The following is a 13316-nucleotide window of genomic DNA, read 5'->3' as shown; positions in this document are numbered from 1 at the left end:
CCCCGCCCCCACCATATGTCGCACAGACCTTTACCCTGGTGCATTTAAAACGATAACCAACATTTCCATTTGTATGGAATATTATATTTGTAAGTTGGATAATGAAACTTCAAATATTGTTTCATTTGATGAGGAACCTTCGTTTCCATCCCAAGAAAATGTCTTGATTGTAGAGGTAGGATCCAGGATAACGGATACACTTGAAGTTTATAATCCAAACGTTGGACAATCGTCAGAGTAACACCGTCTGAGAATGTTGGTACTCTTCTGAGTTTCATACGTACTTTGCCATTGTTGTTCTCCTTGGAAACCTCATAGCGTTGGATATCCACGACAAGATTGTTATATTGCAGATTACCAACACCTACGAATTCATTTTGAAGATTATAACACCTGATTACTTGTATTCCTTTCTTCTCCATTGCGATTTGGAATATCTTATCAGAGTACGCACCGTCGGTTTCGTACAGGATACCGATGTCGCCGTCGTAATCGTGTCTACGATATAAAGCATACAGGAATCATAGGTAAATATCAATGTATATATTTTATCTACCTGGTCATGTTATATGCAATGTTTTCTGTGTACGAGGGTTGACTTATCTTGTCTGTGTGACATAAATATTGATCTCGAGAAAATGTATTTGAATATCGTATGATCGAGACCGTTATGGAAACTCCTAACCTTCCTTCTGAATTGGTCAGTAAAATAACATGGACCAACCTCAGACATTATTTTTATTTAGTAAATACTTTCTTATATAAAGCTAAGATATTCTAGTATTATGTTGATTTATACCTTAAACTGAGTAATAGAATCCCGTAGTCAGGTTTATGAATATGTATTTTCTCTATCATAACATATCAACGGTTGTATTTGGACACACCCCAAATTACATAATGAATCACCCATTCGGTTTACCCACAGATAACTAACGCAAAGATTCGTAATGGCTATTGTTCGAGGTGTTAATCTGGTAATAACAGCTCGATCCTTGCCTTGGGTACGCTACAAGGGTCTCTCGCACTTTCAACGTTACACCATAGACCCGTTGGTGTAGGGTCTATGGTTACACCAAAGCTACCGAAGTCCTAGTCTTGCTGCTAGACGTTCGGGCTTTCTTTCGATGCTATAACTATCGAACGAAGTTCGCATGTGAGGGCCTGCCCGAACAATACGGTTCTCTGATTGGCAGTTATTTATATCCTGATGACATTCGCTACATCTCGGATGTTCCATCCTCGATAGCGTTGTTCGGCTGTGTGTCGTATTTTATCGGAAGAACATCCGAGGGCTAGCTGATAGACTACCGAAGTCCCTCTTCGGGTATTATCGGTGTTTTGTTGTTTAAACAACACCGCGTCATCGGTTAGTGTCAAAGGTCCAATAGCGTTATTTTCAACCGAAAGCCGACGATTTCTGTGGAAACAGCTTGAAAATCGAGCGAGATTTAGCTGAGTTATTGGCTATTGCCTTGTAAAACTTGCTTGTTTGTGACGGTCAAAATTATGAATATATAATGAACATATTTGATTTAAAAATGCAGCAATATGGAATTTGTTACACACTGTACGACAAATTCTGACAATAGGGCAAGTTGTGTTCTATGGCTCTGTACTAAGTTATAATCTGGGATTTTTGTCAGAAAAGTACATACTTATTCAATAGTCGTAACATTTCCGACGTTTACATGACGGTCTAGGCGTTCATCACCCATGTCAATTTGAACACACAAGCTGTTAACGGGTTCCCGATCAATTTACCGGAGCGGAGTTCCCACAGCGGTACAAATGTGGCCATGATCAATGTGCAACTGTACATTGAAAACATACAAAATGCTTCGAAAATGAAGTTTTAACTAAGAAGGCAAGCTAGCTTCACATCATAAAATATCCTCAGTATGATTGTAATTTTTCTTGGAAAACAATGCGTCATCTTATTGTATGTTTTGCTTTCCAACATGGTACATACTGAGAGTATATTGTTTTTATTTTGATTCATAACATGCATGTACCCCTGTCGCAATCAACGTAAAAAGACGCAACACTAACGTTTGTTGCAATAGTGCCTACTGTGACCTGGAAAATTACCAGCATCATGCCAAACACATGTTTAAATGTATATACAAAAATGTACTAGTAGTGTCGGTCGACAACACGAGACGGTATGTGTTTACACACAGACTGTGTTAGTTGTCTATGGTTTACATGTCAACGATATTTGATCCGAGTCGGCTTCAAGTTCGCATGAGAGTTCAAGTGCCGACATTGCAAGTCATCTATTACATTTATGATTCTGTCAGTAGGATAGCAAACTTTCCCATCGAAATATCGCGTAGTATCGTGTGGTCTGTTGATTTATACAAGACTATATTGAATTCGGGCAGATTCACACGTTGGAAAGTTATTTCCATGACTATAGAGTATTGTTTACCTGGGGTTATGATTGAACAATGGGAGAAGGCTTGTTACGAATCTGTGTGTTAGTTATCTGTGGTTTACCTAACAGCAACGATTCTTCTGATGAAATCAAAATAACAGAAAAAAAACCCGTTTCAGATCTTAACAGCTTTATTGTACTCTTCATTGTCGACTCGTTTTATTGTGTTTAGTACTTTTATATGACTACCATTAAAAACACATCTTGATTGGCCAGATCTATTTCCATGCCTACACATCGACGCCCAGTTCCTTGTAGACAGAAGATGGCCGAGAAAGCACTCTCCATATTCCACTATGATTTAATTATTCAGTATTTAAATCTGAAATTGAAGTGATCAAGGTCTGTAGAAGACGGATCGAAACGCCGCATTCATTACAAAAAATTGTAATTTCAAATTTGGCTATACTTTACTGTCATATTGATAACAATGGACAATATATTGGACTATAGCGTGTATAGAACCATAGACAATAGAGACCTCTCTATTGTCTATGATAGAACAGTGCTACTATAATACCTCTCGTCAAACAAACCAAGCTTTCCCATGAACACATTTCTAATCATTGTTTTGATATAGTGCAAAGTTTATATTTCGTTGAAGATCATTTATCTTGATACTTCAATGTATCAACGGACATCTCATTGCACTTATTTACATGCCAACGTCGTACAACGTAAGCCAAAGATGTCAAAATGTTATCAAGTTGACACCTGTTTCTAAAACCGCCGGAAAATGTAGTATCTGAGCCAAACAAACCATTTCAAATTTGATAGCTAATGAAAGTGATTTTGGATTGGTGGAATCTAAAGATTTACATATGGCATTGCAGGTGGTTTCAATGACATTAAATGTGGTCAAATAGACTAATAAATATTGTTGATCGTGTTCATTTATGGTTACGTCTAAATTGGCATAAAATGATAAGAATACTTCATTAGTGAGGGGACTGTAGTTGACCGTCGGTATACGTGCCGAGTACATTGTCCGGCGGTTTTAGAAACAGGTGTCAACTTGATAACATTTTGACATCTTTGACTTACGTTGTACGACGTTGGCATGTAAATAAGTGCATATTCATGATAATGTGCTGGATTCACTAATATATTGTTTTTTATGCGCTGTTTTTTATTATTATTTTTTATTTACAAGTCCACTAAAAAATTGCAACACTACCCGAGTAAACATGCCAACATACATGAGTTATTTGCATCGATTAAAACTCTTGATAAACCTTCAATGTAATAAACGTCACTTACCTCATAATATCGCCCGTTCTCCAATAACCTAGGAGAGTACCGTGGTCCAACCAATAAGAGGCGTTCATCGCATTCAGTGTAGTCATAGCCGAGGTTAGCAGGTACTTCAAGTCATTTCGCTGTTCATCAGTCATGTAGCAGCTTTGATTTATTCCACTACACAGTCGAAGAACGTACCGTCCTACAAATAACATAAACAGAGTACAACTTATACCTCCAAAAATCCATCGCCTGCACAACACTTGTTCTAGAACACGATTTCTTGACATATGCCTATGGAAAGTTGGTACAGTCGCCATGATTATGATCAACACTTTTCCAGAAATAATTATATTTTGTGTTGCCTGGGGAAAGTTTTGTTGCAAATGTTTTTGTGGTGGGCGGTAAGCCTCGCCTTTAGTCTGCTAGCTTTGACCACAGGGGCGTGTAATATTTCATAAATTGTAGTTTTCCAGGTCTACAGACTAAATATAACAACATTTTGACTATATATTCCTACCTGTAAGGAGAAAAGAGTATTTCTCCTAGTATAGAGATTGATACATTTGTAGCAGCCGGATTCGTACGATATTTTCCTAAGGAAACGGCAATCTAAGCAATAATACGTGCTCCTGGGGCTTTGACATTGACAATGGCACCTGTCTCGATTACGTAACCCGTTCCTATGCAGAAGCATAGACAAGTAAGAACAAGCTTGGCGGAATATACTGACAAGGAACAAGTAAGAAACAGTTTCTTACTTGTCTGTGACAGAGGCAATGAACAATAGTCGCAGTAAGGTAGTACTGCAGTCGAGGACGTGCTTCAAGTGAAACCAATCTTTCTAGAACACTATGGCGTAGTTAACACTGGGACTCCGATGCCCTCCGGACCTGAGATTTACAAATCGATGGCGGAATATCAGAATATCAGAATTCGCAGTCTTTTGCTTTGTAAGGACAAAGATGACAGAATATTTCTGCTGACAGGTAGCGGGAAGGAATATGATGAAAATCCATTTATTTCAGAACGAAGAGACAAAACTAACAGAATTGTGAAATTGAAATTGAAATTGATTGAAATTGAAATTGATTTTATTATCCAAAAAATAAATAAATTAACATCACAATTATATCAAAAGGGAAAAGAATGAATTCGGATAACAGGAGTCAGAAAATAGCTAAGCTAGTCAGGTCAGACCCCTGGAAGGAATATATAATAATAGACGTCTTGGATGCAAATTAGAGTCTAATAATTATAGTTCTCCCTTATGCCCCCACCCCATCCCGCTCTCAAATACACTATCTTTGCAGAAAAAAAGCAAAGCAAAAGAAAAAAAAATATACAATGCTATACAACACACTCTTTAAATAAGTCTTTCCGCAGTGATGTAATAAAATGGCGTCTCGTAGTTTCTTTTTTGGTGTCGTGTTTTATTGTATTCCATATGGTCGCACCTGTGTAAGTCATCGATTGTTTTTCCATAATGTGTTTTAACAGAAGGTACACATAAATTACCTTGGGCTTTTTCTCGTGTATTGTAGTCATAATCTAATACCTTGCAGTAATCAGATATAGAATGTGGTAAATTGTCATTTAACAAATCATAAACAAAAGTACTCACTACGAACTTATGTAATTTATACATATCCAGAATTTCTAATATATTGAAAAGTGGCGCAGAATGACTTCTAAACTGGCTATGTGAAATTGTACGTACAGCCATTTTTTGAGACAACAGTATACAATTTAAGTAACATTGAAAGGTGTTACCCCAAGCTTCCAATCCATACAAGATATGTGGCTGAATAAAAGTCTTGTAAAGTAAAATAAATATATTTTGAGGTACAAATTCCCTCAGTTTAAATATAGTCCCTATTTTTCGTCTTATAGTTTTGTTTACAGAGTCAATATGCACCTTCCAAAGGAGGTGATCATCGATGACGATGTCAACAAAAGATGCTTTATGAACTTGTTCGATGGCATTTCCATTAATACATAGATTTCCACTGACAGTCATTGGTCTGCGTCTGCCACTAATTAAGATAAATTTCGTTTTTTTCTGATTGATGATTTATTACAAAAGTCGGCAATTTTATTACAATTGTCGTTAGTTTATTACAAATGTCGGCAATTTTATTACAAATGTCATTAGTTTATTACAAATGTCATTAGTTTATTACAAATGTAGCCAATTTTATTACAATAGTTTATTACAAATGTCGGCAATAGTGTTACAAGTGTCGTTAGTTTATTACAAATGTCGGCAATTTTGTTACAAGTGTCGTTAGTTTATTACAAATGTCGGCAATTTTATTACAAATGTCGTTAGTTTATTACAAATGTTAGCAATTTTATTACAATTATCGTTAGTTTATTACAAATGTCGGCAATTTGTAATGAAATTGCCGACATTTGTAATAAACTAACGTGTCGTTAGTTTATTACAAATGTTAGCAATTTTATTACAATTATCGTTAGTTTATTACAAATGTCGGCAATTTTATTACAAATGTCGTTAGTTTATTACAAATGTCGGCAATTTTATTACAATTGTCAGTTTATCACAAATGTTGGCAATTTTATTACAAGTTTTCAACAACTTTATTGCAAGTGTACTCGTAATGGGTACAAGTCTCTGTAAATATACAAAAAGTTGTAATGTTATATATAGTGGCCATGGCAGCATTTGGCTGTGCTATTGTAAAACATTCAACAAGTTCAAAATTGAAATATACAAAATAATGATTTAATTGAAATGGAGATAAGATTTCATTTTTTTAGAGAAAGGGATTGGGGAGACGTTATTCTCCCTTTTTTCTGTCTTTCATCTAAATCAGACTCATGAACTCATTCCCGGCTCTACTGGCCAACTATCCCTGAAATCCCTTCCCTATCAGATTTAAAATGATGAACTACTACCTATAGTGAACAGCTCACTAAACCATGCACATTATCCTCGAAAACGTCACTAAATTGAATAGCTTGATGAAGAATAGAAAATCACTGTAATGATATGAAAGAGGGCTGCTGTACTCAAACATTGATGGTATAAGTCAAATCAATTCATTCAGTGGCGGCGATGTGTATATTCATTCATTCATTCATTCATTCATTCATTCATTCATTCATCCATCCATCCATCCATTAATTAATTAGTTCGTTCAAACAAAAGCTACGCTAAGAATTACAAAGTGTACATTCATTCATTCATCCATTATACATCCATCCATCCATCCAACCATCCAGTAACTAATTACATTGTTCATTCATTCATTCATTCATTCATTCCTTCCTTCATTCATTCATTCATTCACCCATTAATTAATTAATTAGTTCGTTCAAATGAATGGCATCGACCCATCCATTAATTAATAAATAAATAAATAAATTAATTTGTTCATTCATTCATTCATTCATTCATCATTCATTCATTCATTCATTCATTCATTCATTCATTCATTCATTCATTCATTCATTCATTCATTTCCTTGTTTGTTAATTCATTCGTTAGTTTGTTCAATCAATCATCCTTGCACTTCCTCATCACATACATACATACATACATACATACACACACACACACATACATACATACATACATACATACATACATACATACATAAATACATACATACATACATACATACATACATACATACATTATACATACATACATACATACATACATACATACATACATACATACATACATACATACATACATACATACATACATACATACATACATACATACATACATACATACATACAAGCATACATACATACATACATACATACATACATACATACATACATACTGTGCCTCAGTCAACCCAGCTGTATAACTGGGGACCTGGTAGGATGTAGGTTGCAATGTGAAGGCTTTAATCCTATGCGCTTAAATGGCTGCAATGGATTGTATGCTCCCCGGGGAGTTGAGGAAGACTAAAGGGCCGTTGTGCCGTTCTGATCCGAGCCAGGGGTAATAATTGTAAAGCGCTTTGAGCACGGAGTGGGAAAGCGCTATATAAGAAACCAACATTATTATTATTATTATTATTATTATTATACATACAAGCATACATACATACATACATACATACATACATACATACATACATACATACATACATACATACATACATACATACATACATACATACATATTACATACATACATACATACATACATACATACATACATACATACATACATACATACATACATACATACATACATACATACATACATACATACATACATACATACTGTGCCTCAGTCAACCCAGCTGTATAACTGGGGACCTGGTAGGATGTAGGTTGCAATGTGAAGGCTTTAATCCTATGCGCTTAAATGGCTGCAATGGATTGTATGCTCCCCGGGGAGTTGAGGAAGACTAAAGGGCCGTTGTGCCGTTCTGATCCGAGCCAGGGGTAATAATTGTAAAGCGCTTTGAGCACGGAATGGGAAAGCGCTATATAAGAAACCAACATTATTATTATTATTATTATTATTATTATACATACAAGCATACATACATACATACATACATACATACATACATACATACATACATACATACATACATACATATTACATACATACATACATACATACATACATACATACATACATACATACATACATACATACATACATACATACATACATACATACATACATACATATTACATACATACATACATACATACATACATACATACATACATACATACATACATACATACATACATACATACATACATACATACATACATACATACATATATATATATATACATACATACATACATACATACATACATACATACATACAAAGTAACATACATACATACATACATACATACATACATACATACATACAAAGTAACATACATACATACATACATACATACATACATACATACATACATACATACATACATACATACATACATACATACATACATACATACATACATACATACATACAAAGTAACATACATACATACATACATACATACATACATACATACATACATACAAACATATATGCGGATTGATTGAAATAATAATAACTTGTTTAATTGTTCAATTAATTATTATATTACTCAATTCAATTAATGCTTGTTAAATCCACTTTCATTTGATGTGATGTTTTTGCGATCTTGTATTTCTTTATTTAGATAACCCATGTTTTAGTGTGAAAGGAAGGACCCTCCTTAATGTAATTTTTTATTACAAATTTCGGCAATTTTATTACTTTTTTTTTCTGAATTTTATTACAAATATCGGCAATTTTTATTACATTTGTCGTTCATAGAAATTATTACAAATTTCGGCAATTATTACAAATGTCGGTTTTATTACACGAAAAACGTGATTTTTATTACAAATATCGGCGTTATTACAAATTTCGGCAATTATTACAAATGTCGGTTGTACAGCGCCCTCAAACGTCAGCCAGCATAGCAAATAGCAAATATGAGCAGGCATAGCAAATATATGCTCAAACGGATACATTTTATTCACAATACGACCAAAAGGCACCATTCCTCTAAATTGTCTCTCACGCAATGCTTTATTATGATATGATATGATTCACTTGTAATAATACTATTACTACTACTACTAATAATAATACATTCTTATCAGCGCATTACGCAACAGCCTCAAAGCGCTTTACAGCACTAAAAAAGAAAAAACATATCATGAAGGGTTAAACTGTAAAAATGTCGGACATAAAACAGAGAGATCTTAAAAACTGTTAAAACCTAATATCCAAGATGAAATTTAAACAAAGAAGGACCTTAACAACTTATAAAAACTTATTCTCTCCTCTATTGCTAGTTTAGGTCTAATATGTCTCCTTTTTTCGGTCGTTAGGCTATGATCACCGATTCTGAATTTACAAATAAGGTTCCTATGGGAATTGTTTGTAACATTATACAAATATTCTTCCATTTTGAATTTAGTTTTAAATTTACAGTAGGTGTGCACTTTTTTGCCTCCCATAGAAGTCCTATCCAGCATTAATATCCTGTTCCCATTAAGAAATATATTGGTTATCTATCCTCTCTATTATGTTATTCATGTTAAGTCTGTTTCCATTATTCCAGTAATTTGCTATGTTCTCACATCCACTTACGGTTTGTAGTTGATAGCCTCACCAATAAGACTATTTTCTCCTTTCGTATGTGTACACTCTCAGCCAGTATTTCACCATCATGTTATTAACAAAATTTGACAGTGTTTGCCTACCTAGTCACGTTCCCCCTTACTGCTAAGTTTGTTGCACATGAGTTAACTTGAAGTAACATTTTGGATAATTTGATGTTTAGTTTCTCTATTGGTGTATTTCTCTGCTCCCCAAATTTCACAACCATATGTTAGTATGTGTCTAATAGCATGAACAAACATTTGATACAAGCGGGAATGTTTATATTAGTGGACGAAGTGAATAATTTTCTGATAGACTAGAATGCATTTGTTGCCTTTTTAAACTTTCCATTGGGTTGAAATTCTATCCCTAGATACTTAAAACTATATTCGATCTCGATATCTAATTGATGTTTTAATAATCTATTATTTCTATTAAATATTAATACCTTTGCTTTATCTATATTGTTTAACATGCACATTTATCTAACAAGGGAAATATTTAATGATGAAAGGAAGCTATTCAAGTACTCCGATCCAATATCTGATGACAGACATACTACTCACATGGGCATTCACAAAAATGTATACTTATTGTACGTTACATGTAATCTGTAACCTTAACTAAAGTGATTAAATTACACACATTAAGTCTGTTTAAATTTAATAGGAATGTTTGTACAATCATATAGTGACTGAAAAGTAATTCGTGACCTTCAGACCTACCCATAGACATGTTACTTGCATTGTTGTTTGAACAAATGGTATATCATAAATATTACTTTTTCACGAATTATGCTAATTAAGAAACGTCATTTTTCACCATGTTCCACCACTTATTTTTTTTCCAGACTTTTGATATGTTATTCAGCATAAAATTCTGAGCAAGATACACTAACAATTATTTATGTTGCAATTACGTCAAGGTTCGGCCTAAATTTCCACTGGACTGACTGAACTAGTGTGAGACATTCCATCTCTGCTCATTAGGGGTGTGAGATTGTATTAATCTCCTTAATCTACTTTGTGGCAAAACAGGGAGATTGTATTTACACTCAACTGATCACAATATCTCAATGCCTAGTTTTATCGTCAGTCAATTGCAACCAATTAAAACTATTCGAGTAACTCAATTTGAGAATTGTCTTCAATACATTTGTAGACAAAGGGACGGAATTGCCGAAATAGTAACTATTGAAATATTGGTCCATGATCTTATACTATCTTGTATATCTAATGAGAAAAGTCGTTGTACACAGGGAACCTTGTACATCGTAACACTAGGATGTGGCCACATTCTAAAAAGAGAACAACTAAATACCAGCTGTGTGCCTCACAGCTCCGTAAAATGGTATATTTTCCACAGCCCTGGTACATGGTTGGGAAAAGTATACCTGTTGTATGCATGTGGAATACCGCCTCTGTGCCACGACTGTTTTGCACATCCCAGTACCATAGCTGTCAGGGCCGTAGCCTGACCAAATTTACATAAATTTACATGTAATTTACTTAATATCTATTTTTGCATACGCAATTAAATATCATATGTAAGGTCAGAAAAAATTTTAAAAATGCTGGTCAACGGGTAACCTAACCCATCACATTGAGTAAGTAGATCGATTTCTCTTTTTCACAATGCTTGACAAGGATAAAACAAGCCATATATAATGATAACAAAATATTTCAGGTCAAGTTTAGATAGAACTTATTCAGTCATCTTGATACTATCTCATGTAATTTGTCTGCATAGCTACAGTTAGAAAATGTACACAATTTACGGTTAAAAAATGGTGTAGTTCCTCTCACTCTCTCTTCTAAAAAAATGTTAAGCCCCGCCAATTGAAACTCAAGCATTACTTTAGCCACCCCTTCCGTCACCTACACTACAGTTTACATATAAAATCATATGGTACAATGATGCATTGGAAGGAGACAACTCCAGAGGTGAAAAAATAAGACAGTGTAGGAGGCCATTTAGAGGCATAAAATATCAAACCATGTTGTGGCAAAGCTGAAAGATATTATGCGGATGTGTACATGGCAAATGACTTCTCCTGAAGTTAAATTTGGTTCCAAAAAATCCCGAATAAAGCGCAAAACATTTCAAGACTCTCAGACTTTTGATGGCCCAATGGTCGTAAACTTTTCTTCAATTCCTTTTAGTGCACATTGGATATTTAATCTCAATTCATGCTTGTATACAACATCAGAGCCAAGTAAACCACTGTATAAGATATTATATAATTTGGAATAGACTCAAATATATATAGTTACATATTAAGAAAGTATAAAGAAATATTTTTAATTTTGAAAAAAAAAATGCGAAGCCCGCATGAGGATATATTGCCCATCACCAGAAGAAAAATATATGCGTAAGTTGAACAGCTTTTTCATTTTTTCTGGCCTAATTTCGTATCTTTCAAAGTAGTTGCCGAAAAGATGTCACATTCAAAGTAAAAAAATGGATGGTGCTTTCTCAAAAAAGTAACACAACAAAATAATCATTTTCTTTACCCAACTCCCAAAACTGTTATGGCCTCGTTTATGTCGGAACCCAAGGTGAACTCAGTGAATTCTCCTTGTCATTATCAATATAATGGAAACTGAAGTTTGGATTTTTATGTCGAAGGTACAGCTCTGTTTACAAATTCAGGGCCATTCTTTGAATAACGCTAGTGTCAGTGTGCAATGAGATAATTATATCACACAACATTTTAACCAAAGACAACGTCGAACACAACTATTGAAAGAAATATCTTCAAATAGTGGATCTTAATCTGCGTACCTAGTTTAATAGTTTTTCAGGGCCACCAAATATTCCAAAAAAAGATATGCCGTTTTATCAGTATGAAATTTTTTAATATAAGGAACAAGATGTAAATGAGATCGAGCGCATCTTCGGAGTCACTACATGCAGCATAGCAGGCGACCTCACGTTGAACGACTTTTTCCGTCTTTTTTTTTTAGTTTCACTCGCTGACATTTTAATTGCGACTTGCTATCTTCAAAAGAAGGAGACTTTCAAGACTACTGTTACTCGCGGAAAATGCAAAGTGCATGTGCACACTCCTTTTGTACTTGTGTACAGTCACTTTAGTGAACTATCCATTTAAATCACGCATACTAGGAATCGTCACGTAAATAACGATTCTAATAGCATCGCTATGTATTCAAAAAATAGCTTTTTTCTTTCTTTTTTTCCAAAATCTCAGGGGGCAGCTGCCCCCCCCCGTGCCCCCCCCCCCGCAGGCTACGGTACTGGCTGTGTACTGCACATGTATACCTAGCACCCAGTTGTACACATATATGTAACAGCTATGGTGGAATAATACCCTGTAGCAACCCTTTTGTTCATATCTGACTAGCATTGCTCACATATATAGCTGGTACATGGCTGTGGGAAATATCATGTATAAGAGCTCTTTCCCACAGTCGTATGTCAACTATGTTAGCATAGCTGTAACATAGGATGTT

Source organism: Glandiceps talaboti, chromosome 11, assembly GCF_964340395.1.
Source record: "Glandiceps talaboti chromosome 11, keGlaTala1.1, whole genome shotgun sequence".
Taxonomy (NCBI): Eukaryota; Metazoa; Hemichordata; class Enteropneusta; family Spengelidae; genus Glandiceps; species Glandiceps talaboti.
This window is presented reverse-complemented; position numbering follows the sequence as displayed.